This window comes from Arachis stenosperma, chromosome 1 (assembly GCF_014773155.1).
Source record: "Arachis stenosperma cultivar V10309 chromosome 1, arast.V10309.gnm1.PFL2, whole genome shotgun sequence".
NCBI classification, from domain to species: domain Eukaryota; kingdom Viridiplantae; phylum Streptophyta; class Magnoliopsida; order Fabales; family Fabaceae; genus Arachis; species Arachis stenosperma.
The window spans coordinates 107,255,981-107,263,684 of record NC_080377.1 but is presented as its reverse complement, the minus strand read 5'-3'; the positions used below and the strand labels follow the sequence as shown (position 1 = coordinate 107,263,684).

The following is a 7,704-nucleotide window of genomic DNA, read 5'->3' as shown; positions in this document are numbered from 1 at the left end:
AGTTGCTTGGCAAACACCTTGTTTTGGGCTAGAATTGTATCAACATGGTTTAGCTCCATGACTCCCTTAGTGTTGTGTCTCTCTGAAGCATAGTAATACTCATTCTCAGCCACTGTCTCAATCACTTCAATGGCTTCTTCCACAGTCTTTTTCCTGTTCAATGAACCTCCTGATGAATGGTCTACAGCCTTCCTTGATTCATAAGAAAGTCCATCATAGAAAATATGCAATTGCACCCAGTCAGGGAACATGTTTGGTGGACATTTCCTTGTCAATTCTTTGAACCTCTCCCATGCCTCGTAGAGCGTCTCACCATCTTGTTGTCTAAAAGTCTGAACCTCAGATCGAAGCCTATTGAAGAATGCATGGTCAAGCTGTTCCATATGCCAGCGTTTAAGCTCCAGTTTAAGGTTAAACTGGAGCTTAAACGTGGAAATGCTCCTGGTGCCTTTCTTACTTCTGGCGTTTAACCTCCAGTTTGAGGTCAAACTGGAGGTTAAACGTGGAATGCTTCTTGGTGAGAAAAGAAAGTGTCGAACACGTTTAACCTCCAGTTTGAGGTCAAACTGGAGGTTAAACGTGGAAATGCTTTTGTGCCTCCCTTAGTTCAATTCATCATTCTGGCGTTTAACCTCCAGTTTGAGGTCAAACTGGATGTTAAACGTGGAATGCTCCTTAGTGCCCCTTTCTCATTCTGGCGTTTAACTTCCAGTTTGATGTCAAAATGGAGGTTAAACGCCAGTTACAGCATTTCCTCTCTTCTCATAATTTTGGCGTTTAAGCTCCAGTTTAACCTTAAACTGGAGCTTAAACGTCCCATTTGAATTTCAAGCTTCCTTTATTGATTTTGTTGCTTCCTTGCCTAGCCTCTCTTCCCTGAAATCATCCAAACAATTGCATCAAAGTCTTGCAAAATTTCATGAGAATTCATCCATTCATAGCATTCAAGTAATATCACTAAAAACTCATGGAATTTGCATCAAAATCATAATGTTTTGGATGGTTCATTGCTTTGTTGTTCATTTAACCATTCTTGGTTACTTTAAGCTCAAGAAAATGCATAAAACAACTAAAACTAACAGAAAAATGCTAGTAAAACTAGCCTAAGATGCCTTGGCATCAGAAGCATAGTATAATAAAGCTTCAAGAGGCTACCAAAATCTACCTCAGAAAGCTACTTTTGTTTTTCAAAGTAAAAGTTGCCAGGCAGGCAACTAAAAAGCGTTAGCAGTTAAACAAAACAATAAAGTTCAAAAGCCCACAAACCGGGCTATTTACACAAATACTTAAAAAGAAGATCAGCAAAGATCGGGAGCCTTCCCGGCAGCATCAGTACGGGGAGAAGGAGGGCGAGTCTGAATAGGCACAGCATCTATAGTTCCATCATCCCGGTTCAGAATCTAACAATCTGGATCAGACATAACTAGAGGAACCGAGGAGGTCCGCACCTTGATAGAAGGCACTGGGGGAGGTTCAACATCATCATCAGGATCATCTGGGACAATCTTGCCATCCTTTACTACGTTATCAAGACTAACGAGAGTCAAATCGGCATCAGGAGCAACAATTCGGAACTGCTCCATCAGGTTCTCAAAGGCGGCAGTCACGCTGCCCACAAGTTGACCCTGAAGCTCGGCATAATTAACCCGAGCAGTTTCCAAATCATCCCGGAGATGCATCAATTCCCTATAAGCTGAGACATAGCTATCCTTGTGCTTCAGTGCCATGTCCTCAGCCAACTTCAAAGAAGCAGCCAAGGCAATAGAGCTGGCCTTCTCACCCTCCAGTTCCTTCTCTACCTTCGCCAACTTCACCTCCAACTCATCCTTCAGACCCTTGATCCGATCAAATTCTGATTTAGCCTCCTCCATGAAGGATTTTGTGGCATGAATCGGGATCCCCTGAATAGTTCGGAAAATAGCCGCACCCATATGTGCCATTTTCACACTACTTTTGGTGATAAAATCTAGATGCTGAAGAAGAGACACATCGTCCATGGAGAGCCCACCATAGGGGGCAATTTGCTGGTCAACAAACTCGACAGCATCAAAATCCGGGGCATCCAGGTTAAAGGGCTCGGATGTTTTTTGCTTTTTTAAGGGAGGAGCACCAGAAGCAACAGCAGAAGTTTGCGGAGGATCGACCTGACGAAACCGTGTAGTAGGAATTGCTTTCCTCGGCCCGGGAGAACTCGGCGCAGGAGGCTTCACTGGGACTTGAGAAGATCCCTCTCTAGCCACCTTGGCCGAGATGTTCAGAGCAGCAGTTGCCTTCTTTGCCTTTTTAAAGGCCTTCATGGAGTCGTTGTTCTTTGACATCTCTACAAATACAGAATCAGCCACAGCAAAGAGTTACGATCACAATAAGAGGAAGAAAAAAATTAAGAAACAAGTGTAGAAATAAGTTAGACAAGTACCCAAAACAGTCCGAACCAAGGACAGGTCATTCAAAAACCTTTTTGTATCAAGATGGGGTGGTTCCCCCCATAGATCCTCAAGAACAACAACAAAGGCACGCTCAACATCATCAAGCATCTCCCAGGTATAGCGAGACACTCTCACATCCCTTTGCCACTCTAGAGGGAAAGAAGGCTCATCATTTTCATCAAGAAAAAAGGGGCGGGCCCCCTTGACAGCACGAACCCTAAAGAAGTAATTCTTGAAGTCCTTAAAGGACTCATCATACATAACAAAAACTTTATGGCCCTGGGCGGACCTGAAAAAAATCCAGGAAGCTTTCTTTTTTGAAGAACCGCCAGGCTTGGCGGAAACAAACAAATAAAGGAAAAGAGTCTGAGAGGGTGTTACATCTAATTCTCGGCAGAGAAGCTGAAAAATTTTAATAAAACCCCAGGAATTTGGGTGAAGCTGGGATGGGGCAATATTACACGACCACAACAGGTCAGTCTCGAAAGCAGTAAAAGGAAAAGTAACGTTCAACTGACTGAAGAAGTATTCATAGGCATAGAAGAAGGGACGCTCCCTCTCGATGGAAGTCGGAAAACAAACTCTCTCATCAGAATCAGGAGCAACAAGCTCATAATCCTCCTCACGAGCACTGTTACCACAAATCCTATGGCACTTCCTCAGCTCTGTGCAAAATTCAGCATCCACAACAGAAACACACAACAAAACAAGGGAGTCCAACCAATTGGACATCCCCTCGGGAACTCTGGAAGACATCTCTATAATGTTATTTCGAGAAGACATGAAGCCAACTAATCCTACAAGTAAGAAAAGAAGATGGGGTTACTAAAAACATCTCGGACAAAGGAGAAAACAACTCAATACGATACAGGCGAACACACAGAAAAGTAAAACCTCAAGACTCATACCAAAGTCCTGGGGCATCCTTTGGAGGCAATAATAAAGAAAGGTTTCTAGAAAAAATCTACTTCTCGCATCCCAGCACCTCTCAAAACAAGAAAAGAAGGCTTCAAACAACAAGTATTTTTCCATCAAAGCAAAACACAAAAAGTCATAAAAAACATTGCCTTTTACAGTCTAAACCAGCAAAAACCATCCCTAAAACATCAAACACGCCAAGCAGAGACCATTAAAGATGCAACCTTTTTCAGAATCAGACAAAAGCAACCTTCAAATAAAACGAGGAACAGATGCGGACAGCGGTATCAGAACAGAAACAACAAAGAACATGCAAAGCCCTAAAAGCATCAAGCAAAAGCAAAAAGGATCATGCAGAAGATGGAGAAACTCCCAGAACGCACATTTCAACAAATCTAGGGCACAATAGAAACAGAAAGATCCAAACTTTCTCTAAAAGGAGGATCAAAATCAAAACCTCATCACAAAAACAAAAACAAAGAGAAAGCACAAAATGGGACTAACCTGGAGACAAAAGAAGCTTCGAGAAAGAAAAATGGAGGCACAGAAATGAAAGCTGCCTAGAAAATCGCCAAACGAAAGCCGCAACATAAGAAAGCAGAAGCGCAAACAAAAAACAGAGAGCGAAGAGAGCGGAGAAAAGAAGTTACGAAAAGGGCGAAGGAGAGAAACCGTTTCTGGGTTTTCAAAATCAAAATAAAGAGCCTAAGGGAAACGGGGCAATTAATGTTAAAATTAATGAAGGCATTAAACCCTGGCACGTTCCCAAAGCGCCGATACAAAAGCGCGCGCTTTTAGAGGAAACAAAACAGAAACGTTCCGCATTCAAAGGAAGGAGAACTCTACAAAAAGAAATCGACAAAATGCTCGAGTTCGGCTTCAACAAAGAAGGATCGAAGTCCTAAAACTAAAGACTCGACCTCAAAGAGAAGACCGAGCTCGAGCAGGGGCACTGTTCATACCCTGGGTCGACCTGTTCGACTCGGGATGTTCTACAGACAAAGCGATCGACCTCTTCAGGTAAGGACAACCCGACCCCTTCTCAAAGAGCTCGGCCAAGTCACAGGAAAGCCCAAACAAAGGGCCCAAATAGAGGAACACATCCCAAATCCAAGGGCAGCCCAAGCCCGTAGAGATAAAGGCGATTCCCTTGAAGATAAGATGACCTCACTTGAGGATAAGATAAAGATAAGATAAGATAACTAACTTATCTTATCTAAGAAGGTCATTCTACGCTATTATAAATACACTGGAGCACCCAGGTATAACTCATACTCTGATTCTACTCAATACCTATTTAATACCCTTGCTAACTTAAGCATCGAAGTCCCTTGCAGGTACCCCCCACCCTTAGGTGACAAGGGATCAGCAGCATTCTCAGTTCCACAAGTCGGACACACCAGCTCCAGCTGCTACACACCTGCCGGACACATCGGTTCCGACCAGCACAGAAGATCTCGTCTGAGATTGACCTACAGTTTCAGGTAAACCCTCGGAACACAAAGTACTAGAATAAATAAAAGTAGAAGAAGAACTAAATTAAAGCATAATAGAAATCTGAAATTGAGAAAGACTAAACCTAAAATCCTAAAATCTAGAGAGAGGAGAGAGCCCCTCTCTCTAGAAACTACATCTAAAACCTAAATTGTGAACAATGAGAAGTTGTCTTTCTGATTCCCCCACTCTACAGCCTCTAATCAGTGTTTTCGGGTTTGAAACTGGGCCAAAAGCCTCCCTGAAATCGCTGGGTATGATTTCATTAAGGGTGTCAACGTGAACGTCGACGCGTATGCGTACAGCGCGCGTACGCGTCCCTGGCACAGTGCACGATCCACACGAAAACGTCTTGTGCACGCGCGCGTCCGTGGGGTAGTTTGCGATCCACGCGCACGCATGCTGTGCGCATGCACGTCCATAGGTGCGTCCCAAATCTTTGGCTTTTCATGATTTCTCCACTTTGCATGCTTTCTCTTCACTCCTTTGATCCATTCCTAGCCCTTATCAATTTGAAACCATTAACAAATACATCAAGACATCTAGTGGAATTAAAGGGAGATTAAAATTATCAATTGAAGAGTCTAAAAAAAATGTTTTCACACTTAAGCACAAATTAGGAGAAAATCACAAAACCATGCTATTTCATTGAGTAAATGTGAGAAAAGGTTGACAAAATATTCTAAATTCAACACAAGATAAACCCTACAAATGAGATTTATCAATGAGTTTTTATCTACAATTGAATCCTCTCCTATTAGACATAAAGAAGAGGTTAATGTTGAAGAAGGTTGTCAAGAGGTGGTGATCATCAAAGAGGAGCCCAAGAGAGTGAAGCACACATTGGCAGGGCCGCCATTCGAGACACCTCTCCCGAAGCCATCACCATCCGTCCTTTCATTCAAGTTAGTAAATCTCTTCCCCTTAAGCTTTAATTTCTCGCTTTCATACGGTTTGCTTGAGACAGATGGAAAACTTAGAGCTCTTTGTGGTTTTAAGAGTAAAAGGGGGATGGTTAGTGGTTGGCAATACAATCCTAGGTTTGTTCTGGTTGGATGTTCAAGGTCTAAGTGTAATGGTTGGTATAGTTCTCAATTGATTGGGTCTAGGAAGTTTTTGGGATGCCTTAGTGAGAATTCAGATTACTGGCCACCCGGTTGGAGCAATGATGATCAACTTGAAGACGGGTGTAGAAACAAGATTTGGAATCCCGGCATACAAGAAGATCAACTTTGGGAGCTCAAGGCTTGTGAAGAACTTCTTCAAGGCTTGGTGAGTTCACTTGGAAATGTTGGAGCTTATTGGAAGTCTAAGCGTTGGTGGAAGTTCCAAGATGAGTTCAAGCATAAGCCACCATGACAAGGAGCTCATCACATGTCCAACTTAAGGACTTTAACTAAAAGTGCTAGGTGGGAGACACCCCACCATGGTAAACTCTTCCTATTTTCCCTTTAATTTATGTTGGTAATAAATTGAATTTTTTTTAGTTAGGATTATTTAGTTTAAGTTGTGATTTTACTGGTTTAATAATGTTTGGCATTAATTTGATAGCTTGTTGATATAAAAAAATGTCCCCCGCGTGCGCATGGCCGACGCGCATGCATCATATTGGATTTTTCTCTCTGGTGCATTTTTGCCGAGAGTTGTGCTGGAATTGTGCGGGTGGTAAGCTTGGCGCACAACCCACCCGACGGGTACGCGTACGCGTCACCCAGCCATTTCATCTTTTCACGCGTACTCATGAGCGACGCTTACGCATCGTATTCTCAACCTGCTACCCACGCATAAGCGTGGGTGATGCTTACGTGTCGCTTCCCGTTTTCCATTCTTCTTCTTTCTTCTCTCCTTTCTTATTCTTTCTTTTTCCTTTCTTACTTTCTTCTTCTTCATTTCTCCTCCCTTCTCATCCTTATTCTCTTTCATTTTCTTTTACTTATTGCATTTGCATACTTTAATTCATTACATTTTAATTTTGTGCATGTTTTTATTTTCTTTTCTAAGTTACTATTTTTCCATTGGCGTTGCATTTTCTTAATCACCTATTGAATTTTTTTCCATTGTTTTGGTGCTTAGTGACTTATTTTCTACTGTTGGTGATATTATTTATCGGTCAATGCTAATCTTTTATAATATTTGTATTCCTTGCGCATTGATATGACCTTATATTGTCTTTCATGACTCACTCTCTCTCTATCATTGTTACAATTCTTGCACTATTGATATGCCATTCGCCTATATTGCTTTCTCACTTGCATGTTGTAGCTACCATGTAGTTGAGAACCTCATTATTATTTGGCATTAGCCCACCCATATTTTATTTGTTTACATATCTTTGTTTATGGGTTACTCTTCTTCCTTTTTCTCTTCTTTTAGGATGGCCATTAAGAAGGAAAATGGAAAACTTCTAAATGGGGCGAACAACAAGTCATTATGCACAAGCTTTTGAAGGAACTCCACAGTTGTAGCAGCCCGTCCACTTGCACATCTTTGCATGCACCGAAGATGGTGCAATCTTTAAGTGTGGGGAGGTCGATACCGACTTCCATGGGTAACTACTTCCTGTTTCAATGCCAGTGTTTAGTTTTCTTTGTTAATAAGTTGTTGCATTGCATAGTAGATTGCATGTGTAGTTAATTGCTTTCATGTATGTACTACTTGGTTGAAGTGATGAATTCTTTTTCAAGAAACTATTTTATAGCATTTCACTAACTTGAATTAAAATTTTTGTTGAACTTGTTTGAAGAATTTTATTTTGGAACATGGTTTTGGAGCTTGAACACACAAAACTAGTGAGCTTTTTGAGCCTATTTGATTGGTTGCATTTTATCAACCAAAATTTTATTTTAGTATGTGTTGTTCTCTCTAA

The 7,704-nt window shown here is 41.6% G+C and overlaps 1 non-coding gene across 1 annotated transcript; it reads left to right on the top strand.

The window, feature by feature from the left end:
• Positions 1 to 249: 249 nt before the first annotated feature.
• LOC130951053 (small nucleolar RNA R71) lies at positions 250 to 353 on the top strand. The gene has a single exon (XR_009073824.1). It is a non-coding gene; the product is annotated as a small nucleolar RNA R71 (small nucleolar RNA).
• Positions 354 to 7,704: the final 7,351 nt, after the last annotated feature.